The 18,209-nt window shown below is 41.9% G+C and overlaps 1 pseudogene; it reads left to right on the forward strand.

Moving 5' to 3' along the window:
• The first annotated feature begins 12,489 nt into the window (after positions 1-12,489).
• Positions 12,490-17,130, forward strand: LOC105077121 (RNA-binding protein FUS pseudogene; annotated as a pseudogene).
• The last annotated feature ends 1,079 nt before the right edge of the window (positions 17,131-18,209 follow it).

Raw genomic sequence — 18,209 nt, forward strand, 5'->3', positions numbered from 1 at the left:
AAACATTATTGTCTCTTCCTGTCTCTTCATGGCAGGGCTCATATTTCCTGTGTAAGTCCTATAACCTCCAGACCAGTGTGTGGTGCCACTTGCTGCCCAGTAAATATTTGTTGTGGGAATTTCCTGCCGCTGCTCTCTTCTGCATTTTTTGTTGGTGATTTTCACACTGTGCTCAGTGTGGTCCTCAGGGTTCTGAGGAGGTGCCGGAGGGCCCAAGTGGGTTAGGACAGGTGAGAATTGATGATAAGGGTGGAAGCAGAGGAGGGAGAGGTGGGTTCCAGGCCACGCCCCATGTTAGCTCTGCTTGTTTACATTTTAATTTGGTTTGGGAACTATATACATATATACATATATTATATATTATAAAAAATATATTTTAAAGAAGGGATTCTGTGATTTAAAGTTTGAAAATAACTGCCTTATACTTTGAATAGCTTAGAGGGGAAATTTAGTTTTATGAATGACACAAATGCCTATTATCTTTATTCTCCAAAACATTAGCCACTATAATTTAATTATAATTTAAATTTAAGTCAAATTTAAAAATTCATTTCCTCAATTTCACTAGCCATATTTCAAGTACTCAATAGCCACATATGACCAGTGGCTACTATTTTGGACAGTACAATATGAACATTTCCATCATTGCAGAAAGTACTTTTAGATAGCACTGGTCTATAGTTTATATTATTTAAATCAAAGGATTTAATTGACAGCAGCCATATACTCTGTGCTGTAATATGTTTGTAGGCTTAAAGGGTAAGTTGAATTGCCCATAGATGTAGGTTTGGGCCCTGCTAGTAACTTGCCTGTGGAACTGGCTTCAGTCTCCCTGTCTGTACCAGGGAGGTCTGGGCCACATCAGACGTTTCCACCTATTTTATCTCCAAGTGTCCCTTTAATTGTTACTTTGTTCCCTTGGACCCACACCCATGTTTAAAATAAACTGCTTTATTAGGTAATAATTGGCTTAGCCTCCCACCTTTGTTAACCAGTGCTATTTATAACTACCAACAAGACTTCTGATCAGCATAAGATTACTAGAATTCTTATTTTGAGCTGAAGTAATTCCAGCCCAAAACTTAGAAATGGGACATTGTGATTAGCTTAGCCTTATCTCTGGTAATTGTACTTCTGTGTGGAGTTTTTTAAACACTGAAAATAATGTATTAATTGCTCCTCCCTGTCTGTCCCAGATACTACTTTTTCCTACCCTTAGGGCTTAATGTGCTCAAGTTAGGAGTCTCCTGACTACATAATTGTTTAGGATTTCTTTGAGTTTTTAAAGGGATTCTAGGTCAAAGGTAATGATCCCAAAAGTTCAGTTTGGGAATTTAGAAAATCAATGAAAAGAAGTCAGATTATCAAATACACAAATCAAACTAAAAGTCTAGAACAGACCTTTCAGTGTAGAAAACAGGATGCGCAGTGTGATTGCATTTTAAAAGTATCTATTGGGTGAGACTTCTAGCTATGATAGAATGAAGAGGTTCGCAAATTCTCACCCCCTCCCCCATATAAAATATAAAACTGGGCAAAGTTATATGAAACAGACTCAAGGCTTTGGAAATCAACCAAAGGGAAACAACAAATTGAGAAATATTTTGTCATGAAAAGCTGCTAAAATTTTATGTAAATCTAATGAGGGTCTGTGGCCTTCATGCTTGGAGCTGCTCTCTCCCCTGTGCTCCCAGCACACTTAGCCTGGTCATTTTACCAGGAAAATACTGGCTGTGAAAAGCAGCAGCCTCACTATCGGAAGGAGGTGGATTTGACTTTGAATGGAAGGTAAAAACCCATACCTAGCAGTGTTGTCACTAAAAGCAGCAAATTCAGTAAGAATTGAAAAGGAAAACTCATAGCTCTGCTAGCTTGAAACTGCAGTCCTGGTTGGAGTTGGGCAGCCAACCAGCCAGAAACATAAGGGGGAAACCCTAGAAATGAGAGAGCCATAGAAAAGCTGTATAATCTCTCCATGCACCCCTGGTTGACCAGAAAACTATGCATACGTACAGGGGAGATCAAGGAGAGCCTAGAAGAAAGTAATAAAAATCAGGCAGCCTTGAAAACTGACTGAACTTTGAATGAATTCCTCAACCCACACACAGATCTATCAGCAGAGGATGGATCATATAAGCTTAAGGTTTTTGAGCACATTCTCTGCCCAATCACTGGCTGACCACCAGATTATGCAGACACAGGGACAGCCAGGCTAAAAATTAAATGTACGAATTTAAAACAAACTGAGCAGAGACATTAGTGGCTACGTACTGCAGAGACACAGATTCTGCTGATTAAGTCTAAGCAAGTTAATAAAAATAATCAAAATCCAAATACATCAGTATCCAGAGTTGCTACAGTATGTTATCTAAACTGACAAGATTTCAACAAAAATTATGAGACATGCAAAGAAACAGGAAATCTGATTCATATTCCAAAAAAAAAGTGTGACCTATACTCAGGGAAAAAAAAAAAAAGGAACTGAGTTTGAGTGGGTCCAGAAATTAGCTTTAGTAGGCAAAGATTTTAAAGCAGCTACTATAGTCAAAGAACTAAAGGAAACCATGCTTAAGAATTAAAGGACAGTGTAATGACAATGATTCAACAAATAGAGAATCTTAACAAAGAAACAAACATTATAAAAAAGAATCTAATGGAAACTGAGTTGAAATATATATAGCCAAAATTTAATCATCTATGAGAGGAGGCCATAGAAGAAAGAATCAGTGAACTTGAACACAGAGCATTAGAAATTATTCAATCTGAAGAACAGAGAGGAAAAAGATTAAAGAAAAACAGAAATAAACTGAGCCTCAGAGACTGGTCGTATAACAATGAGCATATCAATATACATGTAACTGGAGTCAAAGGCTAAGAGAAAGTAACAGAAAAATATTTAATGACATATGGATGAAAATGTCTCAAATTTGATGAAAACATTAATCTACAAACCACAGAAGCTCAACAAATCCAAAGCAGAATAAATAAAAAGAGATCCATAGCTAGGCACATCACAGTCAAACTATTGGAAGCCAAAGACAAGAGAAAAATCTTGAAACCAGTTAGAGAAAATGATTCACCATGTACAAGGTAACAATATGATTAATGGTCAACTTCTTGTCAGAAACCATGAAGATCAAAAGACAGTAAAGTGATACATTCAAATTGCTGAAAGAAAAAAAACTATGTCAACCAAGAATTCTATATTTAGTAAAACTATCCTTTAATAATTAAAATGAAATAAAGATATATCCAGATAAAGACAGAGAATTTGTTGCTAGCTGACCAGCTTTACAAGAAAAATTGAAGGAAGTTCTTCAGACTGAAAGGAAGTTAACACCAGGTGGTAACTTGAATCCAAAGAAGAAATGAAGAACACAAGAAATTAGTCAGTAAATATAAAGTACTTATATTTTTTCTCTTAACTTCTTTAAAAATCATAGTATTTTGTAAAATTGCATTATTAATCATCCAATGAAAAGGCAGAAATTGTCACACTGGATATAAAGTACAATCCAGTAGTATACTGTTGATAATGGATAAACTTTAGATTCAAAGATAAAAATAGATGGACAGTAAAAGAATGGAAATATTTACTATGTAAGCAGTAACCATGAGAGAGCTGAAGTGGTTATATTATAGCAGACACACTGACGTTAAAATAAAAAATACACTGGAATCAAAGAGAAGTATTTCATAATGATAAAAATGTCAATAAATCAAGAAGATATAATAATTTTAAGTATATACACACCTAACAACAGAGCCCCCAAATATATGAAGCAAAAATTGACAGAACTGAAAGGAGAAATTGACAATTCCACAACAACAGTTAGAGATTCCAATACCCAACTTCTGATAATTGACAGAATAACTAGACAGAAAATGAATAAGGATAGAGAAGACTTAAATTGAGCAGAATATACATTCTTTTAAAGTGCACATGAAACATTCTCTAGGATAGAGCATATGCTAGGCCATTAAACAAATCTAAATAAATTTTAAATGATTGAAATTATTCCAAAGTTGTTTAACCAAAATGGAGTTAGAGGTCATCAACAGAAAGAAACTCGGGAAATTTCCAAATATTTGGAAATTACACAATGTGCTTCTAAATAACTCATGGACAAAAGAAGAAATCAAAAAGTAAATTTAAAAACATTATGAATTTAAAAATAAACAAAATACACAATATATCAAAATCTATGAGATGCAGCTAAAGCAGTGGTTGGGGATAATTCTTAAAACTAACTATATTAAAAAAAAAGAAATACTGCAAGTCATTTACATCCATGTTCATATTAAAAAAATTAAAAAAAGGACAAATGAAAACTAAAGCAGAAGAAAGGAAATAATAAAAATCACTGTAAAAATCAATAAGATAAAAAATATATAGAAAATCAGTTCAATTAAACCAGAAGTATGTATTTTGAAAATAACTTTTTAAAAAAACACTCAGCTAGACTGAATAAGAGAAAGAAAAAGAGAAGACACAAATTACCAAAATCAACAGTGAAAGACGGGACATCAGTACCAATCTGATAAAAATTAAAAGGATTTTATGGGACTATCATAAAACACACAAATTACCAAAACTCAAGAATAAATAGAAATTCTGTATAAAACTATAATAAGTAGAGCAACTGAATTTATATTTTAAAACTTTCAGTAAACTCTAGGCCTAAATTATTCCATTGGTATGATAAGTATAAATGGAGTATAACCTTTAAAAATTGTGAATCACTACTTTGCACACCTGTAACTTATATCATACCTCAACTATATTTCAATTAAAAGTCAAAACCAAAACCAAAACAACCTCGTCTAGATGCTGCTCTGAGGGGGCTTTCCAGGTGTAATTAAGGCCCCAAATCAGTTGACTTTAAGATAAGGAGATATTCCCAGTGGATCTGACCTAATTATAAGGGCCCTTAAAAGATGCCTTTTCACTGGTGAGAGTTTCGAAGCATGAGAGGTATTTGACATGAGAAAGAGAAGTATTGCAGAGTGAATTGTGTCTCTCCAAAATTCATATGCTCAAAACCCTAACCTCAATGTGACTATATTTGGCAACAGGGCCTATAAGAAGGCAATAAAGGTTAAATGAGGTCAAAGTGTGGTGCCCTAATGTGGTAAAACTAGTGTCTATATAAGAGGAAGAGACCCCAGAGACTGCTCCCCTCTCTGCACACACACTGAGAAAAGGCCTTGTGAGGCCACAGCAAAAAGGCAGACATCTATAAGCAAGGAAGAGAGGGCCTCACCAGAAACCAACCCAGAAAACACCTTGATCTTGGACTTGCAAACTCCAGAACTGTGAGAACATAAATTCTGCTGTTTAAGCAGCCCCGTCTGTGGTGTTTTCACTGTGGCAGCCCTACCGACTACTACAGAAAGATTCTCCACACCATGTTTCGAAGTTTGAGAGGGTCATTAACAAGGAGGATGGAAAATGGCCTCCAGCTGACATCCATCAAGGAAACAGGAACCACAGTCCTCTAGCTGCAAGGAACTGAATTCTGACTCAGTCAAGGGAGCTCAGATGAGGACCTCAGAATCCAGGTGAGGACACCTGGATTTCAAACTTCTAAGAACCTGTGCACGCCATGCCCAGATATCTGCCCTACAGAACTGTGAGTTAATACAGGAGTTTTGTTTTAAGTTGCATAAACAAACAAACAAATAATTTCACTGGTGAATTCTACTAACATTCAAGGAAGAAGTGATACCAATTCTACACAATCTTTTTCAGAATACAGAAGAGGAGGAAACATATCTCAGCTCAATTTATTAGAGCAGCATTAGCCTGATACCAAAACTGTCCTGGACAAAGCCCATTAACAATTCCTGGGAAATAAAAATAAAATCTGGGTAATAAAGTAAATTCTAACCTTTTTTTTTTCCGTTTCCTTTGTGCTTCGTCTGGTTTCACTTGCTTATGGGGTGCTGCGTGCAGATGATCGGCACCCAACCCTTCAGACCGAGGTCCTAGAGCAAAATTGCTGCTCCTCACGCCTCAGCTCAGTGGGCCTGCGCAGAGACGCTGCCGGATGCCCGGATGCCCGGCACAGCTGCGTCTGCCTCACGAGAACTCAGCTCCCGCCCCTCTCCCTACCCACTGATGAGATGCTTATAAAGTAGCCGTGCCCACTGCCGGTCCTGGAGTGCGCGCGCTCTCACCTCTCCATTCTTTGATCAAATAATAAAGCTTTCCTTCGCTTCTGAACAGAACTTGGTCTTGCTCTACTGGCGCAAAAAACACTGGACAGAAGCACCGTTGTTGGGAACCGACTCAGGAGGGTCAGTAACAAAATCAGAAAAAGATATGACAAAAAAAAAAACCTACAGACTCAAATTCCTCATGAACACACATGTAAAAATCTGTAACAAAATATTAGAAATCAAATACAATTGTATAAATAAAAAGATAAAACATCACAATCTAGTAGGCCTTACCTTGGTAATCCAAATAATGAATAATGATTGTCTCTGGATACTGGGATGACGAATAGTTCTTTTCCCTCTAAATTTTCAATAATGAACATGGCTTAGTTCTTCAACAAGAATTTAAATATTATTGTTTAAAAGAAATACAAAGAATTTTCCCCCAGTGTTTCCTGGAGTAGATAGGGAGTGGAAGAAACACTGATTTGGGTGAAAGAGTCACAAAGAAAAAACATTTGTCACTATCTGCAAAGTAAAAGATGAAAGGAAAGGACGAAACAAAAAATAGTAAACAGTAAATGTTTGCATAATTGATGCTCCCTCCTCTTTTCCACAAATAAGCAGGGGTCAGAGTTCTTAGTGAAAACCAGGGGCCTCTCAGCCCCCCAGACCTGCAGAGCAACAAATGTCTTTGCATGATGGGGCCTTTTGCATGTTAACATGAATCAGGCTCTGTAATTTGCATGGCACTTAGCTCCCCTTCAAAGGAAATGTGATGATGAAATCATCAAAGTGTCAATTTTTTAAAAAAAATGGCATAACACGTGCAGAAAAGAGAAATTCCTAAGGATTAAGTCATTCCCTGTTCTTGGCTGGAACCTTGAACATTATTTATAAGTAAATATATAAGTAAAATATATAAGTAAACAGTTGCTCTAGCACCAAATGCTGAATGAGGTTATTGTGCATTTGAGGATTCTCTCTCTTGATGGGACACCAGAACCGGCCTACCTCTGAAAGCACTGGCAGAGATTTTAAATTTAATTTAAATTCGTATTTCACTTTATATTTTGTTTTGTAGTTGGCAGGAGGAAAATGTGGTTGATAAATATAGCAGTATCTCTCCTTACCAATCTACCACTCTCCCTGAAGCTCTGGCTCACAGCTCTGGTGACATAGCTTCTTCTCCCTCAGGCTGGACTAGAGTGGACATGTCTAGAGACTAAATCTTGAGGCAGTTGAGGCAGATTCACTGAGCTGGTGCCGGTGCTGCCGAGGAAGAGGATTCCAGGCTTGGACATGCCTAGGCCTGAGACGTGTGGGCTCCCTCTCTACCTGGGCCCCAAACACCCCCCACCTATTTGACAATGCCCCAAATTCCTTTAACAAAAAGCATTTACTCACACCAGAGACAGAAGGTCTCAAATGCTAGTAACTGTGGGAGAGGATAATCAGCGCTGGTATTCAAACTAAAATGCAAATGACTGATACAGAGCTGTTTCAAAGAGCCAACTGCCAGGGGTTCTAGGTCCCTGAGGGAAGACAGGAAGCTTCCTATGGGGTTCTGCCCATACTTGGAAGCCATTATCTCTACCAGACTTAAAAACTGCCTATATATTCTTGTCAGAATATAGAACTTTGGGTTCTTGGGGGCTGTGGGTTAAACAACAAATATCCAAGAGTTCTATGATGCAACATGGCTTACTTCATACAAACAATTACCAAACTGCAGCTCTCATTTAGGGCAGACAACAAAGTGCCAGAAGCACCACACGCACAGCACACCTAACGAAGGTGCCAGGCCCAATTTGTTGGGAGGAGTAGTTCCATGAAGGTTGCTGCTGGAGACAGGCAGATGAGGACTGGCCTTCGAGGAGGCTGTAGAAGCCCATGCAGGGTGGGGCCTGGGGTCACCAGGGTGCCTGTGTGTCATCAGTTTCCCCTGAGGCTGATGGTGTCTGTGAAGCCCTTTCTCCTTTGGGGCTGCCAGACTCTTCCGTCTTCTCCCTGCAAACCTGAGATGCCACCTGATCTCACCTGACCTCACCTCAGGATCTGCTCTGCTTGGGTTTGGCCATGGCCAGGACACACAGGAGGAATCTGAGCAGGAACCCCTTCTTAGGCTTGAAAGTCAAGTCTTTCTATTCCCACCTGTGACTCACAGCTCCAGGATCCCTGTTGAGGAACCCACAGCTTGTCTGACTCTTTCCTCTGCTTCCCACATCCCTGGTCTTGCACATGCTTCTGTTTGCTGGGCTCTGCAAGCTGTTGTTGCTTTACTTGGCATCTGAGCCTCAGTCTTCAGGTGCCTGCCTTAAATTTTATTGAAGGGCCATGAGATGTGGTAGTCAAGCATGTAGAGTCTGGCGCCAGACTGCCATTTGCAATATAATCACAGGCAAATTACTTAAGTGCTTTCTGTCTTGGTTTTCCTATGTGTTAGAGAGGGTAATAACACAATCTGTTTACCTAAGGTTGTTGTAAGAACTGAAAAAGGAAATACACATAGAGCACAAGAGTAGGCTTCTGCTCATTTATTCATTCATTCAACACATTTGTATCCAGCACCCACCCGTCACGTGCTTCCTTAGGTGATGGAGACACTGTGAGTACAAAGAAGCACTATCCTTGCTGTCAGGAGGCTTCCAGTCTAAATGAAGGTTGTCTAGATTCTAATCAAATAATGACACTGTAATTATTTGTAATTATTGTGCATCTATTTTATATGTCATATAAACTATGTAAATGTATTAGAAATGTAAATAATGGGACACAGTGCTGCAGAGAGGAGGTGTGTAGTCCTAAGGGAGGATGACAAGGAGTCTCTCTCAGGGAGGGGTGAGATATGTGAGGAAGGATGAAGGGCACTTCAGTTCCTTGTTCCCTCCTTCTCACCTGGCATCTTGAGATAACCCCTGGCCACCTCTTGGACTTTGGTTCATGAGAAGGAGCCAATTAGCTTCTTAAACTAAATCAGTGTCCAGTGATTAAAGCAGGATACTGTATAAACAACAAACACCACACAATGTGTCAGGAAAACACCACTGTAATCTTGGCTCTTCACCAGCTGCAGGACATGGGACAAAGCCCCACATCCAGCTGGGTCCCAGTCAACAAGCCCTGGAGTTAAACAGCCACCATAAGCCCCACTCCCAGAGGTCTGCAGGAGCCCTGAGGAGACCCTGACCTCTGCAGCAGGTAGGCTGAGCCTCATTGGATGGGTCCTGTCCAATCACAGGGAATATTTCTGACTCTTTCAGGGCCATTAAGCCCAAGTGACACATCACAACAGAGGTGCTGAGGAGAACGTCAAAATCCAAAGACTACATTAGACGTATTTAAAACTGTTCAGAGTCTCAACTCTCAAAGATATGTCTTGATATCTTTGGAAGAACACACAGAAAGTGGTAACTGTGGTTACCTTTGGGTGTCTGGGATGAAAATAAAATGTATTTTTCACTTTATTCTTTCATACTTTTTGAATTTTTATTTATATCATTGAATCTGTACTATATAGCTGTATAAAAATATAATAACTTATCATTAAAATGAAACAAATGGTTAGATTTTAAAATAGAACACTGTTCAAAGCCACATCGCTGAATGTAAAATATAGGATACAATGGAGATGTTTTTGTCTTTTAAAAAGCTGCTGTTTTTGTCCTTTGGTAACCTTACTGGAGCAAGTGGTTAAAGCAGAACATTTAGGTATCAGCTTTTATTCCTTCATTAAGTAAATATCTACCATGTTCCAGGCACTGTTCTAGGCGCTGGAGGTACAATGGTGAACAAAACAGATACAACCCTCCAATTTTATCTCCTCACAAGTTTAAATTTTAGAGGATCCAAGTTCTAGTCCTGGGTATGTTACAAATGAGCTATTTGGCCCTAGAACCTATAGGTTTATATGGACTCATCTTTAAAATCAGTACTATACTGTTACAGCAAAGCGTGTTATAGCTCAGTGTTACAGCAACCTGGATCCTGGCAAGAGGCCAAGCGGCACTCAGAGGGTTGGAGAACTCAGGTTTATTACGCCAGCAGGCCCAGAGTAGTTAACACTCCAAGCTCTGGACCCTGTCTGTAGGCTTACACAGGCTTTTATAGGCTTCCAGTCAAGACTTTACAACATCATGTGCAGAGTAGGTGTTAGAAAAGGACCAATCAGGAGTGAGCTTTATGCAAATGAGGTGTTAGAAATGGACCAATCAGGAGTGATAGAAATGGACCAATCAGAAGTGAGCTAGGTTCACGCCATATGCAGAGCAGGTATTACAAATGGACCAATCAGGAGTGAGCTTCAGGAACCAATAGAAGCAAGCTGTTTTACAGAAGCACAAAAGCGAGATAATGCTGCCAGGCCAGAGAACTGGATGGCACTGGTGGGAAAGCAGTGTCCCTGCCTGGGTGTTCTGCCAGTCTTTTCCTGGGGCTTCCCACCTCAATACAAGCTTTTAGACAGTTTTAACCATGGCTTATGACTCTAAAAGGTCAATAGGCAGTAGAGCAGGCTAGGAGCTGTACTTGTTTTCTATGTAACAAAGGACCACAGATTTAGTGGCTTAAACAATACAAATTTATTTTCTTGTAGTCTGGAGGTAGAAGTCTGACACAGGTCTCACTGGGCTAAAATCACTGTGTTGGCAGGGTTGCATTCCTTTCTGGATGTTTTATGGGAGAAACTGTTTTCTCACCTCTTCCAGCTTCTCGGAGCCATGCGCATTCCCTGACTGGTGGCCCCCTTGCTCTGTCTTCAAAGCAGGTCAGCTTCTTCTCACACTGCATCACTCTGACGTCCTCTTCTGCCTCCCTCTTCCACATTTAAGGGCCCTTGTGATTATACTGGGTCCATCCAGATAATCCAAGAAAATCTCTCTATATTAAAGTCAGCTGATCGGCAATCTCAATTCCATCTGTAATCTTAATTCCCTTTTGCCATGTATATTCACGGATTCTGGAGATTAGGACTTGGATACCTTGAGGGGGCATTATTTTGCCTAATACCGACGTTAAATAAACAATAAAGGTGTTCTCTGACTTTTGAATTTCACAAACCATTTAAACAAACAAGCTATTCTGGCTATTTCCGTGTCACAAACCATCCTCAAATTTAGTGAATTAAAACAACAAAAATCATTTATTTTCCTCAGGAATCAGTAATTTGGGCAGGGCTTGATGGGACTCACCTTTGTTCCATGTGGTATCAGCTATGGCGGCTCAGCTAGGGCTACAGGACCCACTTCTAGAAGGGCTCACCGAGTGATGGTCGGGTTGGTGCTGGCTCTTAGCTGGGAGCCTGTCCAATGCCAATGGCCCGGGCCTTGCTTCCTTTCTCTGTGGGTCTCTTCTTCTGGCTGCTTGGGCTTCCTAACAGCATGGCAGTTGGGTTCCAAGAGGCCTGGGAGGAAGTTACAGGCTTCCCATGATCTCATTTCAGAAGTTCTAGAATGTCATGTCAACCACATTTTTAATAAAGTAAGTTTATTACTTTATTTACATTTTTAGCCAAGTAAGACACTAAGGCCCTCCCAGATTCGAGGGGAAGCAGATTAGCTGCGCCTCTCAGTGGGAGAAGTGCTGAAGAATTGGGGACCATCTTTAATCTACTATGCACACAAACAAACACAAATGTACAAACAAGATGGGGGAATGATATGGTACTGTTATATTTTCTTTTGATAAACAGGACTATTAAAAAGCAAAACCAAAAATGTTATCCTTTGATATATTATCCCATCTGTTTCTTCAAATTAAGTACTTTTCTTCTACCAAAAATGTAGAAAGGACATAGTCCCAGAACAAATGGCAGTTCTTTAAAATTGAGCAAATCTGCTTAATGAAAAACTCACTGTATTATCCTTGTTTTTCTCATTTCAGCTTAGGTAGAAAACTAGGTCACGGTTAGGGCATCAGATGGGCCTTGGGAAACCACCAGGCATAAGGCGCAGAGTGCCTCTGTGGTTCAGAGCAGCCGTCCAGTGCCGCCTCCATGGCCTGGTTTGCAGCCAGACTATCCACAAACCTCATGTCCTGCTGGCTCTGGGACCTTATGCCCTATTCCGTTTCCAGTCCCCAGGGAGCTGCCAATGGGTTCGTGGGCAGAAGGATCTGGGGTTTGCCTTGGGGCCTCCACGAGGGGGCTTTCTCTGGCAGTACCAGACTTCTTCCAATGTGGCTTTTGCTCTGTGGGCTGGGCTCCTCTGACTCTGCAGGCCTGGACAAGGCAGTGATACAACCCGCCTGAGGCATGAGAAGCCTGCCCAAGATCACCGCAGTCACTCCATCTGAGTTTATTAGGATCCTCAGGGGAAGACTTTCAGCAATAGCCCCCACCCTCCAGGATATTTCTGACACCTCTTAGGTACTATGGTGCCTCCAGGTCCCACAATGGAAATATTTATCGAGATCAACAAGGGGTCTTTACTTGGTCTTCTGAGACCAAGGATGGGAGACCTCCGAGCTGAGCCAATCCAACACTGTTTTTCTGCTTTGCCCACTACAACCAGACCCAGGAAGGGCACAGGGCCTGGCATCCAGGAGGAAGTTCTTAAAAGGATGACTGAGGTTGACCCGTGGGAGGAAATCACCTGTTCACAATCAGCTCCTCAGGTGTCTGAGGGTTGACTTCTTTAATGTCTCTGACCTGCACAGAGAAGCGTGTCAGAGGTGGGGAGCAGGAGAGTGCAAGCCAGGGAGACTCATGCCCTCTGGGTCACTGCCTCTCTCCAAGGCCTCAGTGTTTCAGGGAGGGGAGGCCTGGCCCATTTTCACTTCACAAAGGGCAAAGTGGGACATTCCCAAAGCTTTGATGCAGAGGGAGGAGCCAGCGTTTATTGTTCACCTTACTCCTTTTAGGTAAATAGTTGCCTCTTAGAGAAATGATCTCAAATTGGACTTTTGTTAATTAAAGTGTTTGTCGCAGGGCCCAGGAGTGAGGCCAAGTGAGAATCCCAGGATTAGAGATACATGACATGTAGCTAAGGTTCAATTCTCGGTTCCTTGTACATAATTAGCCCACAACACAGCTCACTCAAAGTAGAGAAAATGGAAAAGGGGGTAATTACCATTCCAAGGAGAAGTCTGGGAAGGACGCATCTCGTCCAGAGCAGTGGGCCTCGTTTCGTCGATGGGTTCATGATCAGCTTGAGTGGGAAGAAGTCACCCTCAGCTCTGCCAGGGCCTCAGTGTCCACCTGGACCGGCTCTGAGCAGCGTGGAGTTGGGTCCTCCAGTGAAAAGTCTCTGAGTCACTGGGCTCAGGGGTCTCTCTCTCTCTTTTATTTTTTCAATGGTTTTCTTTTTTTGTTTTTTCATTTTTCAGTTTTATTAGGTAGAATTGTTACAGTTTGACTGCACACATACAATATATCGCATGTAAATACATACACACAATATACTGCACATATTTAAAAAATTTACATATATTTACTGTTCATTGTTTCTAAGGACATTTACAGCTTTAGCTTTTCAAACTTACATAATTATCAAAGGAATAAAGCCAATCACAAAATAAGAATTAATTAAAAAAGATACACACCCCACTACTAACAACAACATTCTTTATAATCGCCAAGATACGGAAGCATCCTAAGTGCACATCAATAGATGAATGGATAAAGCACATAAAGCATATGTATGTAATGGAATACAACTCACCCATAAGAAAGAAGGGTATTTTGCCATTTGTTGCCCTTCATTCACTTTTTTTTTCTTTTTACTTCAAAAACCAGAATTTTATAACTGACATAAACATTTCCATTGCATCAAAAATAACAAAATACCTTCAGCCCTCGAGGCGTTGCTGCTCTTTGGTGTTGGAACCTTATTGCTTCTTGGCCTTTGCATGCATGCGCAGACATGGCCTCAAACGACTATAGCCAACAAGCAACCCAAAGCTATGGGGCCTACCCTACCCAGCCTGGGCAGTGCTTTTCCCAGCAGAGCAATCAGCCATATGGACAGCAGAGTTACAGTGGTTATGGCCAGTCACTGGACACTTTAGGTTATGGCCTGAGCAGCTATGGTGGTTCTTATGGACAGACCCAGAACACAGGCTACGGCACACAGTCATCTCCCCAGGGTTATGGCTCAACTAGTGGCTATGGCTGCAGCCAAAGTTCTCAGTCATCTTACAGGCAGCAGTCCTCATACCCTGGCTATGGCCAGCAGCCAGCTCCTAGTAGCACCTTGGGAAGCTACGGTGGCAGTTCTCAGAGCAGCAGCTATGGCCAGCCCCAGAGCGGGGGCTACAGCCAGCAGTCTGGCTATGGTGGACAGCAGCAGAGCTATAACCCCACTCAGGGCTCTGGACAGCAGAACCAGTACAACAGCAGCGGTGGTGGAGGGGGTGGTGGAGGTGGCTATGGCCAAGACCAGTCCTCCATGAGTGGTGGTGGCGGCGGTTATGGCAGTCAGGACCAGAGTGGTGGCAACGGGGGACACCAGCAGGACCATGGGGGCCGCAGCCAGGGTGGCGGCGGTGGTGGTGGCTATGAACCCAGAGGTTGTGGAGGTGGCTATGAACCCAGAGACGGCATGGGCGGAAGTGACTGTGGTGGCTTCAATAAATTTGGTGGCCCTTGGGACCAAGAATCACGTCACGACTCTGAACAGGATAATTGAGACAACAACACCATCTTCGTGCAAGGCCTGGGCGAGAATGAGTCTGTGGCTGACTGCTTCAAGCAGATTGGCATCATTAAGACAAACAAGAAAACGGGACAGCCCATGATTAATCTGTACACAGATAGGGAAACAGGCAAGCTGAAGGGCGAGGCAATGGTATCATTTGATGACCCACCTTCCGCTAAAGCAGCTATTGACTGGTTTGATGGTAAAGAATTATCTGGGAATCCCATCAAGGTCTCATTTGTTACTCAACGAGCAGACTTTAATCGGGGTGGTGGCAATGGTCGTGGAGTCCGAGGGTGAGGAGGACCCATGGGCTGTGGAGGCTATGGAGGTGGTGGCAGTGGTGGTGGTGGCCGAGGAGGATTCCCCAGTGGTGGTGGTGGCAGTGGAGGACAGCGGCAAGCTGGGGACTGGAAGTGTCCTAATCCTACGTGTGAGAACATGAACTTATCTTGGAGGAATGAATGCAACCAGTGTAAGGCCCCTAAACCAGATGGACCAGGAGGGGGACCAGGAGGCTCTCACATGGGGGCTAACCACGGAGATGATCGTTGTGTAGGCAGAGGAGGCTATGATTGGGGCGGCTACCGAGGCCGAGGAGGGGACCGTGGAGGCTTCCGAGGGGGCTGGGGTGGTGGGGACAGAGGTGGCTTTGGCCCTGGCAAGATGGACTCCAGGGGTGAGCACAGACAGGAATGCAGGGAGAGGCCGTATTAGCCTGGCTCCTGATGTTCTGAAGCAGCTCTTCTTCCTGTACCCAGTGTTACCCTCGTTATTTTGCAACCTTCCAACTCCTGATCACTCACGGGTTTTTTGTGTTGGACTACGTAATTGTAACCATACCTCGGGTTCCCATTAAATACCATCATTTTAGTTAAAAAAACAAAAAACAACAAAATACCTAGAAATAAAGTTAACCAAGGAGGTTATCTACACTCTGAAAACTGTAAAACATTGATGAAGGAAATTGAAGATGATACAAAGAAATGGAAAGATATCTTGTGCTCTTGGATTGGAAGAATCAGCATTATCAAAATGGCTGTACTACCCAAAGGAATCTACAGATCCAATGCAACCCCTGTCAAAATACTCACGACATTCTTCACAGAAGTAGAACAATTTTAGGGGTCTGTTTTCAAGGAGGCCATCAGTAGAGTGCAATGGTTACACCCCGGGGTCTTGTCTCTATCAGTTGCTCCTTCTGTTCCGGTGAAATCTTTCTGCAGACGTTACTAAATAAATTCCTTATCGAAAGTAACACTCTCAGTTTATGACTTGAAGACACTCACAGTCCTACAGCACACGTTTCAAAACAACTAGCTTGTTCACATTGGCCACTGTGACTTCATTTTGAACTACGTAACATAGATTAAATCCTGTAAGTTTCATACAAGATGAGTAGGAATCATAACACAAAAGAAATTACATCATATCATAAAGGTCTTATTGGAGTAAAAGGGCAAACTAGAAACCAGTCATTGTCTATTCACATATCTTGGAAAAATGTCTTGTTTTTAATGACAGGTATGGTGAGGGGGTGAGGGCACATCCCCTCCGGTGTTTCCCTGGTATGGGACATCAGGGAGCAGACTGGGGGGAGTCACCCTCCCCATCTAGTGATGCCTCTTAGAAGCAGGTCAGCCGAGCACAGGCCAGTACAGAGCCCTCTGTTTGCAATTAGCACAAAGAGCCAATTCAACAGCCCACAAAGCTCATCCTCCATGATAGTCCTAATTAGAAACATTATACATAAGGAGGGGAAGCAATTTACACCGACTCCAGCATGAGCTCATGGCAATAGAGTTGTTTGTTTTTCAACCCTGAGGCTACACACGTCTCAAAAGACAATGCATATGTATTTTAAAGCCTGATTATTTTCAGACACTAGAAAAATGTGTCAGCAGCAATATGTTGTGGCAAAACAGCCTCAATCACGACTCTCTACCCTCTTACTTCCTCTGCTCTCTCTATATTGGTGAGTGTTAGGATTTTGTTAGTAGCTTAATAGTTCAAAAACTAATTTATGACCTGTTCATTCTTCTCTGTTTTTGCATAACCTTGAAATTTAAACATCTTTCTCTCTGCTTTTTGTCTTTTTCCACCAGGCAGACCCTGATGATGTTTCCCTTGCTTAACGGAGCAGAAATCAGCATGCGTTTCTGTTTAGCAGTGATGCTGCCTGGAGGAACAGTTAAGTCAGCACGTTACTCGAGTTAACATCGATGTTACTTAACTGTTGCTAGGGGACCCAGAGAGAAAAGATAAAGAGCACAAACCACAGCATTTCGTTGATACTTTGCCATCAACGCTTTTCTCGCTCCTCCTTTGGAGTAGGATTTTGTTTTTGTTTTTAAATTTCCTCTGCATTTTCTCAGTCCGCAGAAGTGGAGGGAAATTCTCCCTCCTGGCTTTGGGAGATTCACAGGGAATGTTATCCAAGCCTTGCTTTCAGTTCAACCCCAATCACTATACCTCTCTTTTTTGCTGCCTCCTGCTTCTGCTCCCTGACTATACCTACAATAGCTGGTGGGTAAGTGCGTGGTCTGGGGGTCCATGTCGCCTGTATTTAAATCATGGCACTAAGTCCTGTGATGTTGGGCCACTTCATGAACCTCTCTGAGCCTGCTTCCTCCTCTATAAGATAGGGGCTCTGCTGATCCCTTCCTAATGGTATTGTTTTCAGCATTAAATGAGATATTGCATGTAAAGAGCCAAGAATAGGGTAAGAATTTGATAAAAACCATTTATCTTGTCATTAATATTCTCATGGTTTTCTAGATTTTCTTGGAGGCTGGTCCTCAGTGAAACTGTGATAATGGAGCACAGCAGGGTGTCCAGAGTACACATAGTTCAATAAACTCCATATGATGGGTACCATTTTCCATTAGCCCCCCAAACTGGGCCGAACATAATGAATTGTTGATGGTTTAGAAAGTACACGGGACCTTTCCGTGTTCTGGGGTTGAATGCCCTGTTAGCATTCTGGTGCTCTCGTCAAGAGGTGAGGACTAATCCATGGACAGAATGCCACTCCAGCCTAGCTCTGCCCGGCCCCCTCCTTCCTGCCCAGATTAAAGCCTTTTCCTGTGGATTGAGATCAAAAGTCCCTGGAGGCAGCACTTCAGGCTGAATGGGCAGCGTGGGGAGTATTAGGTAACATCCAGTAAATCTGCCTTAAAGATAATTTTTGGAACAGTTTTTCCTTCAGTTGGATACAAGGTATATTTTCCCATGAAGCTTTTCCTGAGGACACCATTTCATTTTCCCATGCTTTTATCTATGTGAAAATGCTCCAATTTCAGACTCTGCTTAATTCAACAATCTCTGGAAACTTACAAGTTCATAAAAGAAGTTAAAATAATCACTGCAGTATGTACAGAGGGGTGTTTTTTGGACCACTATAAAATGTCTTTA

This window comes from Camelus bactrianus, chromosome 8 (assembly GCF_048773025.1).
Source record: "Camelus bactrianus isolate YW-2024 breed Bactrian camel chromosome 8, ASM4877302v1, whole genome shotgun sequence".
Lineage (NCBI taxonomy): Eukaryota > Metazoa > Chordata > Mammalia > Artiodactyla > Camelidae > Camelus > Camelus bactrianus.